The 15,333-nt window shown below is 36.9% G+C and overlaps 1 protein-coding gene across 2 annotated transcripts in view; it reads left to right on the forward strand.

Moving 5' to 3' along the window:
• Positions 1 to 15,333, forward strand: part of Hs6st (heparan sulfate 6-O-sulfotransferase) — a 107,009-nt gene that overhangs the window by 17,362 nt on the left and 74,314 nt on the right. The gene's annotated exons all lie outside the window — the stretch shown is intronic.

Below are 15,333 nucleotides of genomic sequence, written 5' to 3' on the forward strand. Positions count from 1 at the left end.
GCCCTAACAATGGCCACGTACCGCGCCGAGGTGAGGCCCGAGCCAAGCAGCTAGCTGCCAGGCAGGCAATCTCTTATCAATGGCATCAAAATCTGGCCACAATTTCATCTGGCAGGCCACGGCTCTGCAGCTCTTCAGGTGGCAATATTTTGACAGCGCCTCAAACCAAAACGTGTTAATAGAAATTGACAACGTTGTTGCAGTTGTTGTTGTTATTGTTGTTGTTGCTGTTGTCGTTGTTGTAGCCATGCTCAATACTTTGAAAACAGGAAATCAGAGCGTGACTAAAATTTATAAATGCTTCTTACACATCTTTTACACACAACCTTAATATATTTCGTTTCGATTTATGTCTTTCAAACTCTGAGACTCTATTGTTGTTATTCTTGTAAGCCCAAAATTGTTAATTTCATTGAGTCCAGATAATTGTTCAGCTGTCTGTTGCATACGAAATGTGACTTAAAGCAGCAGCAATTTTCTCGGACAGTGTTAACGGGTTTATTGATATTATAACTGGCCAGTTAGCTGCGACTATACTGTTAAGCTAATCAGGCGCTCAGCTGGCGATTTTCTCGAATCATTTTTACTAGCCTTTTCTATATTTTGTCTTAGCTCAGCAAGTATTGGAGGATGATCGAATACATAGATAATTAAGTATTCTCAATTGAAATCTGATTGAATCTCTGATTGCCTTAATTTATGCAGCTAACCTGGTGCTCAGCTGGCGCTTTTCTTTCATCAGTTTTGCTTTCTGTTTCTAGTATTTTTTTTCTTCAAAGTTTCAAAACGTTTTGTTTCTAGCTAATTGAGTTGGCATTGCTTAACAAGCATTTCCACACAATTTGCCCATTCAGTTTTAAGTGTTTTGCCCACTTGGAGTTAGACGGCCAGATTGAATACATCTCTAGCCGGGCCCCAGCTACTCCCCTCGCTGTCTATTTTTGTTTGACGACGAAAAGTGCATTGACATTGCCCCAGTGCAAAATTCATTGGCAGCCCATGCCAATTTTAATTTCTTTTTTTTTATTCTTTCTTTTCTTCCATCTATCGCTGGGCTTAATACCCTGTTGCTAGAAGAGAGCAGGCAGGGCATGCCAATTTTTAGTCAGCAACCTTCTAGATGCATTTTCTAAGTAGCCCAATCATTCAGGCAACAGCTAAAGGAGGTTTATGTTTATGCATCCTTCAGTAATAAATTTAGCTGCTTTTAGTTAATTCAATAAGCAAGAGATACATTGAGTATGGATTCGGGCAGTAACAATTTGTTGATAATATATACTAATTGCAAAATAAAACCTTAAATAACATCTGAAGTTTTATTGCATTTTTTTTTAATTAACCAAAATGAAGGGTATTCTATAGTCTGGCAACTTCATGGCTGAATTACCAACCCGCATTCGCTGAGCTGTGCGAATGTTAAATGCCGAGCCCAGCCAGGGCCAAGCAGGTTCAGAGACAGAGACGGGGCCCAGAGCGTGCCACCAACTGCCGCAAATGCCGCGTGACGCATAGAAATGTTTCAATTTTATATATGTGTACACATTTTATTTTTTATAAATGCACAGACATACATATATGTATATATATACATATGTTCACTGCATATTTTGCATGTCTCCTGCGGGGTCTTGACGCCTCGTTGGTCGCACATTTGTCCAGTTCGCGTAGCTTCCAGCGCCGGCTCCGCATTTAAATTTTACATGCGTTACAATAGGTTTATATTGCTTCTGGGTTTCGGTGTTGATTTTTATGCAATTTTTGTATAATTTATGTCGCGATTTGAATTGCAGAGCAGGGGCCGGAATAAGCAAAACCAGGAACTAAAGTGTCAAAAAAGCCAAATTGCTGTTGACCCAGTTGCTTACAATTAAATCGCAGAGCTAAAAAAAAAAGTGCTTCACAAAAGCAGAGCTCGTCTCTTTAGAGCGTGCTATAAAGTTGAGCTTATATTCGGGGCGCATATCTCAGGCACTTTTTGATGTAGCCTGTTAAAATGTAGTATGCAGTTTTATAAGAAAGAAGTAACATCAATATACAATTTATTAGTAAAATGTTTAAACAATAATATAATTTAGCAATTATTGAGTGGGAAAAGTATATAGAAGAATAGCTAAACATATTTATATTCATAATCCAAGCCAGACTAAAAAGTCTTAAGCTCTGAATTGGACATTTAAAAAGCAATTGTATTTTAAGTTAATTTGACAATTTGCTAGTAGTCAGCATAGCTTAGCAACTATTTAAGACATAAAGTTTAAATATAATGTGTTAGCTTGTGAGAGCTTTACGTGTGTTCGATTAAAGCCATAACCCAATCGCAGCTCGAAAGCTATACGTAATTTGGTTTAATAAAATGTTATCAAGGCTCACATAAATTTCATAATTTATAACTAAAATCTCGCAAGAATAGCCTGTACATATATTCGCATTTTCGGCACAGTCTGTTTGTTTATTCAAGAATTCAATTTGGGCATCGCGTTAATGCGTTAAATCAACTTCACACGTCACTCAACTGAAATTTATGCCGCCCCCGTTGTATTAAACGAGCATCGTTTCCATTTCGTATATTTTATTATTGAAATGTCGATTATCTTAATCTAACACTTAAACATTCATCAATCAAGCGCCTAATGCCACTTCAATGCGGCCCCCAAACAGACCCACACTTTGCCGCACATTCTGTGGCATCCGAGTGGGTTAGAGATTGTGGGGCATTGTTCTTTGTCTCCTACTTTTTTCAGTTTTTTTTGCTGCTGCTGCTGTTGCTGTTGTAGCAGGCAAGCCTCATAATGTTGACGTTTGTCAACATTAACTACACTTAATTCAAAATGTCAGCAACGCACAAGCACACTCTCATGCCTAAATTGTGGCTGCCACTTGCGTGTGCGTGTGTGTGTGTTTGTGTGTGTGCTCTGTACATTATTCCAAGTTGCAAAACTTTTTGTCGCCAGTTTGGTGCACGTCCAGTCCCGGAGCGATCGGTCACACGTTCATTCTCCCTTCGTATACCTCTTGTAGAGCTGAAGCTTCTAAATGAGGGTATATGGTATTCAATTATGAAAGTTAATTTCTATCCTTTATAGTAACAACTGTGAAATTATTTTATACTCTCTGTTTGATTGAATATCTCTGGAGCTCTTTTGCATACTTCATTTGATGTAAGAACTAAACTATACGGACCACATACATAGTAGTTCACATAGTCGAGTCACATATATTCTCTGTCTATATGCGTTGATCACAGGTACTCGATGGAGTCAAGTGGATTTCATGCTGTCGCTATGAACAGTCTATTCATTTATTGCTCTGTGAATAACTTATTTAAATCTAATTTAGTTTAAGTATTGGACTAATAAAATTCCATCACAAGTAATCTATGAATTTCGTTTGACTATACTCATTGATCACGGAGTCTAGAGGCTAGAGAGTTGATTCGTTCTGCTTAGCTGGCTATCGATCAGTAAGCATGACCTCCTTTATCTCAGGACCTATTAGAAATGAATAGAGTATTAATGAGTACTGCGTACTTCATCTTCTAAGAAATTGAATAGACTCCCGCAACTACTGAAATTCAGCGAATATTCATTTCAATTATATCAATTTGTTCCACTTGAATTCCTCAACAAACAGTCGCACATATTTTGAGTATGCATATTATTATATTCGTAGAGGATATCTTCTAGTCTCGTACACTTTTATTACTCCTGTATGGTGTTGCATAAATTACGCAATAAAAATGTCGCAACAATTGAAAAGTTGGCTGTGCGTTAAACTGCATAAAGTGCAACAATTACAGTCAGGCAATTGTAATGTGCGCCCTTTGCAGCATTTTGTATTGCAATTAACGACAAGTTTGCTTCCTAGTTTCTCTCTCCCCCTCTCTCTCTCTCTTTTTTCTACTTTTTTTTCGTGCTGTTGCATGCCTCGTGCAGTGAATGATTAGAACTTTGGCTTGGCGAGTGGAGCGCATTAAGTTTGTTCTTTATAAACATTCAACTCGTTGAATTGTTTGCATTTTGCATTTTGCATTTTTGCATTCTGCCGGGGGCTTCCGTTTCGCGAGGAGTGTCTTTAATTGCCGATAAGCATTGTAATTGCCCCTGTTTATTTACTTTGCCATTATTCGGGCGAGCTATTGGAGAGCAGCTGCTCTTTGGATTGTATTCAAGTGCTGGACAGTAATGAGTCCAAAGTAAGCGCTGCTGTTTGCTGGCAATTGAGTTGTTTTTATTGTTAAAACTATTTTTTAGAGCTGTTAAAGTTCGAATTTTCATAAAACAGAGGCAACACTTCAGCTTAATGGTCTGGGAGTATAACGTACGTAGAAAAGAGCTAGAATAGAAATATAAATCGGTTACAAGTATTTTACAGCTTAAGTAAATTTTTATCTTTATCATGGATTGAAAATCGATTTAAAAATATGGAAATACAAACGTGCGAGTAGAAGTAGATCAGGAAGTAACACTTCAACTAAAATTATATTACAGAACTCCAAAAAATATGTCTATAATATCAAAAGTCTTCAGTAGTCGGAGTGCTATCGCTATCCTAGAAAATTAAATAGATTTAAATAATATTTTTGGTTAATTGATGTCGGCTTCTTCTTTATAAAGTTTTCAATTAATATAAAGTCTTTTAATAAATATCATCAGTTAAACAAAAACATATTTTAGTTCAAACTGATCAAAGTTATTTCTTGCCTCTTAATATAAGAGAAGAAGAATTTCAAGGCATACAATAATATTATCTTTGGCCTCCCACATTTGTAAACTGAGGCTTAAATATTGCCAATCTCCTTAGCAAATCAACTTGTACTCTGTAGTTTATCATATTTATAACACGGTCTTCGTTCAAATCCTGTAGTCCTTTCTGACAGCTTCACAATTTGTGTCCTTGGCGAACAAGCTAATAAAAATCTGTCCGACATGTTGGGCCCGTTTGTAATCTGTTGAGGCAGCTGACTAAATTAGCCAGATATCGCATGGTATGAGGCCATATTTTACGCAAAAATCACGTTGAAAATGTCTGTGCGCTGACCCTGCAACTGGAATTTGCCGAAACGGAAAGTTTTCTATGATGACTATCAAAATGTTAAGGCGCTCGGGTCTATAAAATTATCCCAAGCTTTACGCGTCCGGAGAAAAAAAAAGAAGAAAATGTTTAGGCAAATTTTTTGCGTAATTCTTTTTTTTTTCGGCTCTTCGACTCGGTAGTAAACCAGGCGTTGGCTATTAATTTTATGAGGCTAGGAATTGGGCAGACTGACACAAAGACCGGCTACGCCAAGAGTCACGAGGTGTGTGTGTGTGTGTGTGTGTGTGGGTGGAGGGGCAGGTAAATTTCTATTGGCGCACAGCCAAGGTGGCTCGAGATTAATAAAATTGTACGTAATGCTTTTGGCTTTGCTTTTCATAATGTGCATTTTATGCTGATTCAATGTTTTTTCTCTGCTCAGATTAAAGTTGAAGCGGCGCGTTAAATTAACAACAGCCTCGTCCCTCCCACCCTCTTTATCGCCGACTCGCTCGATTGCTAACATTAAAGCCAACGATTAAATGCGCGTAATATGTGCCACAATCTTTGCTATTTTCTTATCAATATGCTTGGAGAGTTTAGACTCTCAAAACTTGAACTCTTCAGAACTTTAAGCATAAATCTTTGAACCGATTTTATGGCTATATAAAGCCGCGAGCTTCTAACACATTCGCCCTAACAAAGTTATGAATATTGATAAGGTGGGCTTTTGTGTGTATGTTCTAATAAAGGCCCAAGCCCAAGATTGAGTTTGGCGTCATTTGGGATTACACACGCCCCCTGCAAATACCTTCTCTTGTTTATATACATAACTACATACATAATTGCCTTTGCCACGGCGCAAGCGGCTCAACAAAGAAAGGAGGGGGACACCTGGCTTAAGGGGCGCTGGTAACTACCCCCAAAAATTCTATTTAATGTGCAGTCGTAGAAAATTAGTTTAACGCCCAGCCAGTCAGGCAAAAGGCGCTGGCTAAGGCACCGGCTCCGGCTCGGGCTTTTGGCTAAGGAACAACCTTATCAGCAGCTAAAGGTCGTGTCCTGGCAAATTATGGCATCGTATGGGTTAATTGTATTACCTGCCACGTGGCATTGATAAGCAAAAGGTGCAACATTTTCAGTTTTAATCACAGCTGAATTAAGCCACTCTTATGAGCGACTATTGCGTTAGCTGAGTTTCTTTTATGTGCGACATAAAACTCGAAAATGCCTTGATTACTTCGAAAATTACATTTTTTATATCAAATAAAAGAATTTCCATTGATGGCTTGCCGAGTGCCAGTTTAAATTCTTTAAAAAGTTGTGAAGTTGATGGAAAATAAACTTATATTCGGGTTTCTTCTTTAGCTTTCATTTACATGATTTTCCAAGAACTTCTAAATAGGAGTACCCTAGTTAAAGAAATGTTCCAAAACCCCGTCTTAGCTGTTATTTGCGTCTTAAAAATGCAATTACTGTGCCTTCAGCTGCAGCTCAGCAGTTGATCCTCAATCAGTCAATCAAACAGTCAGCAAAAGCTTAATAAATAAATATTTATATAAGCTTTTTGCCATTAAATGCATTGCTTTTATTTATTTATGCCCTCCCTCATTTTCCAATTTGCATTGCCAAAAATGCACGCAAATTTTTGCGCTCAAGCTCGCTGAAATTCAAGATGCTTTCTGTCTTTGCTTTTTTTCATGCCCGTTAGGCTTATATAAAATTCAACATTTTTTTTTCCAAGTGAGTGCATTTTTCAACCCGGCTGTCTTGTGCCAGAATGTTGCATTTCGAATAATCTCCATTAACTAAATACGCGCACAGCCTTGTTGCAAAAGAAAAGAGAAAAATTGCTGGAAAAGAAACGAATGAAAATATATACGAAAGTAATAACCGGAAGCCATGACCTCCATTTTGTTAAACTGCAAAAGAAAATGGTTTCGTTTTGGGCCGCAAGGTATTGCAGCTCGAATGAAAATCAAGCCTGGCAACTAGACGGAGTGCGTGCCCAAAGCTGACATGTAGGTCAAAGTGTATGTGACTGTGTGTGTGTGTGTGTGTGTGTGTGTGTGTGTGTGTGTGTGAGCAAACAATGCACATATTCAGTTGCATGCTAGTACTTAAAAAAAGAAGAAGAAGAAGAAGAAGGAAGAGAATTGGTATGTGGGTGCCTGTTGGCAAAGTCAACACGATATAACACATACGCCACATGTGCGCCCGCATGTACATACGTTGCTTTAGCACCCCCCAACAGACCATTACACAAAGTGTGGTTTGTTGTTAACGCCTTGCCACACACACACACACACGCACACGCACATACATGCACATACATACACATGCATTTGCATGCATTTTGGTGTGGTTTATACAGCTCTTCGTTTTTTTTTTTTTGGGAATTTTTTTGTTGCTCTTTTTTTGGGTTTACAGGGGTCACCCCCGCTTTTTTCATGGGTATTATTTTTTGGGTACAGAGTTAAGTGCAAGTGCTGAAATTTGTAATAATGACCAGGGCCATATAGTGTGTATATATGTATGTATTGTTATTTGCATGCATGTGCTGGCTTTTGTCTTTTTCGTGGGCAAAACAATAAAGTTGAAAGTTGAAATTTCTTGCCACATTTTAATTGCACAACCAAACTGGGCACACAGCATGTGCATGTGCTGCAGCAGCTGTGGCTACTAATTGCAGCCATCATAATTGCTATATTTCTTTGCAGAGCTCGAATGTGGTTAGGTCCATAAGTTGTCATAAATAATAAAGTCAATATTTGTAGTTCATCTATATTAGAGCAGCTTAAGGGGCACGAAAAGAGTTTCGAGACAGCATTTGAAATATGTTCTAATTGTAGACAGACTCAGTTAGTAGTTAAAAACATATGGGTAATATTTAAAAGCGTTTAATATTACAGTCATATTGAATTTAGACTTATATCTTAAATACCCATGCTATTTTTTTACGATGCTTAGACTAATAAGTACAAATTATTATAGTATACTAACTCTTAAACACAATGTCCATTGCTTGACAAGGAATCGTATTAAGAGATATTCGTCGAAGATTGAAAAAAAAAACAAGTATAACAGCAGATAGTAGCAGATGTTATGAATATCTATACAATTGCTTCTGCAATGAGTAATTGTATATAAGTATTGTCTTTTTAATAACACGTAAGTTTTTAGTTTCTATGAAAAAGTATCAAGTAGCAACCTGTATCAAATTAAACTCTCTGGGTCATAACAAATAGCAGCGAGTAGCAATTTGTATAAAATGATAGTCTCCAGCTTAGGCAAAATAGCGACGAGTCATTCGCATTTGTAACAAGTATCGACTTTATAAATGAACTACAGCTCATGATTAGCTGAATTTACCAATTACAATTTTGTCTATATTAGGTGAGTGCTGCCAAACTAAATATATTTGCAGGCAAAAGTGCGTACTCGTTGCAACGCAACACATGTTGCAGAAGCCTGATCATATATACGGCCCACAATTTTATCATTTATGTATATCTTTCGCCTGCTTGTAGCAGCGGCGCCAGTAGCAGCTGTGGCAGTGGCTGTGGCAGCAGTTGATATGCTGCCACATTGTCGCCAATAATTCAGCGACTGCGTGGCTGCCATAAATGAAATGATTTATTAACAGCTCGACGTTCTGACAAAGGCAGAACCCAGATACGATCCGATCCGACCACACGAGAAATAAAAAGCCACCGCCTGCTGGAAACCAAAAACCCTACACGCAAATACTTTTTTTTATCACACATATGTACGATAACGCGTTCGCTTGAGATAAATTATCATTTGCAATCGGGATTATTAAAGCTGCAAAACATATTTCGCGCTGTCATCATGGGAAGACAAATCAAAAAAAAGAGAGAAGATAAATAAATAATATAATAAATAATAGCAACAAAATTAATGACATTGTCGCAACATTTGGAGGCAGCTTTTTTGCTGTTGTGATTCAAAACGTCAGACGGAGGTTTAGTGACGTTTTTATTGTTCGTTTTATTTTATTATTTATTTAACTTTTTTTTTTTTTTTTGTATATTTGCATATGCTTAACACATTTTTCACAATTGGCTGATTACGGCGCGTTGTTGTGTTTTTGTTGTTGTTCATGTTTTTTGAGATTTTTTCTAGCAGCTTTTTATTTGATTTTAATGAATTCCGCTCCCTGCTTGAAAGCTGAATGGAACAGTTGGAGACGGCGACGCAGATTTGGCGCCAGCATAAATTATTCCAATGTTTAGTTTTTGTCTGTCATTGTGTTTGGCATTTAATGTGTGTGTTTGAGTGTGTGTGTGTGTGTTTGTTTTATGCATGGCTGTTTTTTATACGACTATTATCTATTTTTAGGCAGCAAAAATGCATGAAAAAAGCCCCAATTTAGTTGGGGTTTTATGTACAAAACAATTCATAAAAATAATAAAAGAAAATAAAATAATAAATACTTTTTAACAATTGTAAATTGACAAACTAAAAAAAATTAATCAAACATTTCTATTTTTTCATATATTAGTTCATAATTTAAAAGTTGTCTTTCTACAAAAACAACATCCATTTATAATCATATTAGTATCGAACTGTTTAAATATTTTGTGCAGTTTGGAAGCCTAATTTTTGAAATGGAATTTAAATAACATATTTTTGTTTTGTTTAATATTCTGTCTGCTTTGTCCCCAGCAAAAATTTACATTTGACTTATGCCAATCTTCATTAAGCTACCCTTTTCCAACACTTGACTAATTATTTCAAGCTATAATTATAATTTCCCTCTTTTTGTCATATGACTTCATTTTTGTAATTAGCTTAATGCGCTTTTACAAGTCATTTATTATCAATATGAAAATGGTTTAAGCCCAACTTATTCTTATGCGAAATATTTTGCTCTAATGAAATATTTTTGAAGTACAACATTTTGTGTCGAGTTCGCCTTGTAAGCCTCTTAGAAAACCCAAAAAGTTGCCTAAACCCTTTTCATGCCTTGCCGCACAAAACTTTCGGGCCATTAGATAAAAACAACCGAGCTCAAAAAAAGGGAAAAGAAAAGCCCAGAAAAAAATAGAGGGGTGGCAAAAAAAGTTTCGTACCTTAAGTTTTTAAGTACTTGGCAAAGTTGTAGACCTGGTCAGCGCTCAAAATAAGCAACATTGAAAATAAAACTAATTGCTAATCGAGAATTAGAAATCCCTACCCCCTCCCCAGCCCATTGGAAGCTTTACCTAGAGTAGTTTACCAGGTCTAATGAGTGTCCGTTTTACGTAAGCGCAGCTTACGTAGCTACATCTACGTAATTATCCAGTTAAGCTCAAGGATGGCAGAGTTGCCAACTTGTTTGCAGCCCAGTTCTGTGCGTCTATTGTTTTAGTTCTGGCCTGGCCTGGCCTGGCCTGGCCTGGGCTGGGCTGGCCTGCTCCACTTTAGGTGCTCGGTTCTTGTCGTTCTGCTTCCGTAATGCCAGGCATTTGGGATGCCTGTGGTTTTTCCGCTTGTTCCTCCAGTTGTTGTTGTTGCCAGTTGTTGTTGTTGCTGCTGTTGTTACAACTCGTTATTTTTGTTACGTTCTCGTTTCGCTTTTCTTCTAATTTAATTTGCGGTCAACCGACTTGGCACAGCCGGAAAAACCAGGCCAGGAAACATAAAGTAGCTGCTCTCTCGTTGCCACTTCTACAATTTGACCCTACCTCAGCTACGTGTTTTTCTTTTAAGGCCTTTAAGAGCTAATTTTGTGCAGTGCCTGTTTTGAAATAAATAAAAAATATATATGCATTAAAAACAAAGAATAACTTCTATTGTTGAAATGCAGTAAATTTAATACAATGGCTGGCATATGGCCTACATAAAATATAATTATCTGATCTTAGTTACAGAAAGTCCTTTCCCGTACAACACAATTTACAGCGTATTGTTCCTATTTAACTGATATAGTGGCTGATAAGAGTTTGTTTATGTGTCAGGAAACTATGCTAAGAAACAAAGAAATTATTTCATATAAGAATGGGAGCTATTGAGGTCCGATTCTAATAAGATTTGCCTAATGCCGCACTTCTTTTTTTTAGGGTGATTTCACGTTAAATTTCCCATCTTCTCAGTTTTTAGAAAGTACATTTTAATTTGGGACGGCGACCTTTTGCGTTTGATACGTAAATTTACTTAGTGTACGCCGTAATGAGTGGCGCCCCCTGGTGTTTGTGTTCGGCAAACGTGTCAGGCGTTTTAACGCCTACACAAATATTGTGTGTTGTCCTGCGTCCGGGGTTTTTTAAGGGTCCTGCGCCCGTTTTATCCTCTTGTTGTTTTTAATAGGCTTTTGTGAGGCTCTCATTTTACGACAGCTGCCCGCTTGCAGTTTCTATTTTTCCTCTTCTTTTAAGTATCATATTTTCTTCTTTCTTCTTTTTTTGCTTGCACACACTAAATATTTTTTAACAAAGCTCTTTTATCTATATTTCGTTCTCGTTGTAGGTAAGCGGCAGTGTAAATGTTTGTTAAATTTCGAGTGGTCTTTTTACGTGCATTTGCTTTGTGTGTAAACAGTTTGCCAGGCGAAGTTATACTAACCAAAGTAAGTAGCAGGAATATCGAAATCTGATTCTTTACAAATTTGTTAGCCAGGAATTCAAACTTTGTTCAAACTAAATTTTAATGCTTGTTGACACCTTGTTAAGCTGAGCGTGTCCTTTGTTTGTGAAGCAGATGCCAGATCGTCTATCTTAATAACGTTTCTAGATTTGGAACTAGCATCTGTCAAAATTTAAACGATTTTGATGATTGAAAACAGTTTGATCAGGGTTTAGCATTTGGCTTGAATTTGCATGTCAATTTAGGTAACACAAATTTAATCGGTTCCTATTTGTTAGTAACAATTGCCAGTTCATTATATTTGATAGCCACTGTGCCTTTGCCCTGGAAATTCAATTTAATTAAATGCCAGCTCAACGGGAAACTAAATTAATTGAATTCCCTAACCAATTGATGTGTCAAACATTAGTACAATGAACTGATGACATGTAAGCACAAAGTACACACACCCAACCACATGCACACTCACACACACCTACCATCAGCCACACACACATTTAACCACAGGCAAACAAATATTCACACACACAGTCAGCTTCACACTCCTGTGACAATTAGGCAAATCATAAAATCAATTGAGCGTGCATTGCATTTCGCATTAACATCGTTGACTTGTCAAATAAAACGCCAAAGTCAAAGCCAAACAATTTGATATACACATAGTCACACACACATACAACCACACACACACCCATGCACACCATACTTATTTGTCCAATTAGAACATTAAGCGTAATGCCAACACGATTGCAATTAATTACCAAAGAAATTAAATTCCATGTTCAACACGTAGCGGCAAATATTAAGCTGGCCATGGCCAAAAATGTAGCCAGCGACATGTCTGCCATTATATGAACCCACACACACACACATCCGCACACACACACTGACTGTGTCGACGCGTTAATAACGCCACATGACATCAGGTTAGGTTCCGTGCCCGGCGATATAACCACAAAAAGCAGCCCATGAACCATGTCGCGCTGCACTTAAAAAAAGCCACGTTTTATGGCGCTCTTTTATTTGTCTCTCGCGATTTATCTAAAGCGCCAGCAAAAAAAAAATGCTACTTTTTATGAGCTTTGATTGTTTGACGCCGCAATCCCAACCTCTCCCTATTTTCGGATCGTTGACTTGACGAAGTTTGCAGACATTTTTTTTTGTCATTGCAGGTAATTATATGTGTTTGGGTTGTGCATGAGTTCACAATAGATATCAGCATGTTTGTTCGGGATTTTTAGTCTGTTAGTACTCATATGTGTATAAGAAGTGAATTGTATGTGCTTTGCTTAAGAAGAACTTATTCAAAGCTTAGTGTTAATTACAAGAGAAAAAACATCTATAAAACTTTCAATAAAGTCAATAGAAATCAATGTAAATGTATTGTATTGTCAATATATTTTAAGCAGCGCGTAATTTGCAAGACCCATATTTTTTTTTCTAAAGTTTGTAGAATATGTTAATCAGCAGAGATTAAAGGATTAGGCGTTAATATCTAAATTTAAATCAGTGCCCCTTCTTATACTTTTTATTTATATTTTATACACCTAATATTTAAACATTTAAATAATTTTTTGTTTTTATAATATAATTAATAGATCATTCTGACAGTTCATTTATTCATTTATCTAATTTTTATATATTGCCCGTTGTAGTTTTAATAAAATTTAATTGTAATTTATTGATTTATTTATTGTAGGGTTTGGATTTTGAATATGCATATTAATGTATACGACAAATTATTATTTAGAGCATTCCTCTAGTCATTTTATTTAGAATTTTTTTTTTACAAGAATTCGTTTCACAACTTGCAATTTGTCTAAGTTCAAAGAATACCCATAGATAAATTTATTATATATTTAAGTCAAAAAACCTGAGATTTTATTATGAAGCATTGACTTATACAAATCCGATCCTGTAGCTCTAATTGATTTCACTTTATGTAATTTTGTGCGTGCGGTATGTGTGTGTGTGTGTGTGTGCTGTTAATTAATACACATTGTGTCCACTTACCTAACAGCTAACTGTACACGATATGCACAAAGGTCGCCCTACGGCCACGCCCACAATTGTGCGTAATTGAGCAACGGCGTCTGCTTTGCTCTTAATGCGATTACAGTGATTAACATTAATAATAGTTTATGTGTGCGACTTCCGAGTTTCAATGACGTAAATTCGTCAAGTCCTGAGACATGGTCGGGACATGGTCAGCAAACAGGTTGCGGGCTCTGCCCCACTCAGGTAAGTAAGTGGTGTGTATGCTAAGTGTTTAATGGGCGGGTTCCCCGGCCATTGTTGTGCATGTCGTATAACCATCGTGTATTTAACTAAAGTTCAGTCACAAAACGTATTTGACTTGGGTTAACATGAAAATTTGTGCATTTGATTGACCAGAGGCTATGAAAATTGTTGACCTGCCGGCAGGGATGGTAATTTGCATATGTAATTGGATTTTAACAAGTGCAGAACTAAGCAAATGCGTTTCGAGCTCAAATACGATTTAATATTTATATGATTCACGACTGAATAACTGATCCATCGCAAATTTTAAGCTAATTCTAAATATCATTATATGTTGATGAATATTAGATAATACCCAAAAATTCTTTTTAAAAACAAATATTATATTTTAAATTATTGTTATCCTTAAATATTTTTATTTTGCTATATTTAATTATTTTTTTTTATTATTTTTCCAAATTTTTTTCTTTAGTTCCGTTTGTTTTACTTCAATATTTACCGCAGCCCAGCTCTAGCAATTATTCTGATTAATTGAATTGATGCAAAATCCAACATCCTGGCAACCACAAAGTAACATCCTGTCATTTTGACATTCCTTTTAAGGCAGCTCCAATCTCTCCACATCCCCCAGTTCGTACCCTGCAGATTAATTTTCAAAATGCCAAACTCAAAATTCATTGAAAGTCGCTGCTCAAGGGGCCATTTTGAATGGGCCATACCCAGAGTCAGCTATATATGTGGGTTGAGCAAGGGTTCATATCGCTTGACAGGCTTTGAAATCCATTTACAGTTCATTTACTAATGAGCCAATGACGCATTTATGGGCCACACGCGCCATTCTATTTTGAAGGCCTTTTGGCTTCCACTTCAAAACCTTCGTCTAAATCCGACTTCATGGACTGCGCCGTGTTTTGTGTCAAATTCCATAGGTTTTGACAGTACCGCCCTCCACAGCTTAAGAGCGGGGGGCGGGGGAACAGAATTGTAGTCCTGTCAATAACAAAGTAAAATTCTGGCACGTCTCGTATTTTACGAGTGCGCAAAAGTTTCTACTTTTCCTTATTTTTTGCTGCCTTTTGCTAGCTTTGCTCTGGTCACATCTGCAAGGTGTTACTGGAATATTAACTAAACTTCATATCGAAATGGGTTTTTTTTGAGTCTGTCAATAACTGGAACAAAAGTGCAGAAACATTTTGTGTTTAACTTATAACTTTGAGACAGCAGAGCTTCTACAGCATCAGGAAATGTTAGCAGCTCGCAGTTGCCTAACATGGGTATACTACTGTTTATGGCCGTAATAACAAATAAGCTGAGAGCTCCTTGCTGTTAAAGTTAACATAAAACAGATCAGAATTTGGGTGCGCATTAACAGTAAAAAAAAGCTGCACTAAGAGACTGTAAGAGATTACATAGACGAATAAGAATCTGAGTGTGGTTAAAAAGTTTGAGCGAACTTTACAGAGTAGCAAATTGTTGTAGAATATTCAGATC

The sequence above is a fragment of the Drosophila montana genome, unplaced genomic scaffold, assembly GCF_035044405.1.
Source record: "Drosophila montana isolate Dmon_TW-CO22-7 unplaced genomic scaffold, ASM3504440v1 contig_1505_1, whole genome shotgun sequence".
NCBI lineage: Eukaryota > Metazoa > Arthropoda > Insecta > Diptera > Drosophilidae > Drosophila > Drosophila montana.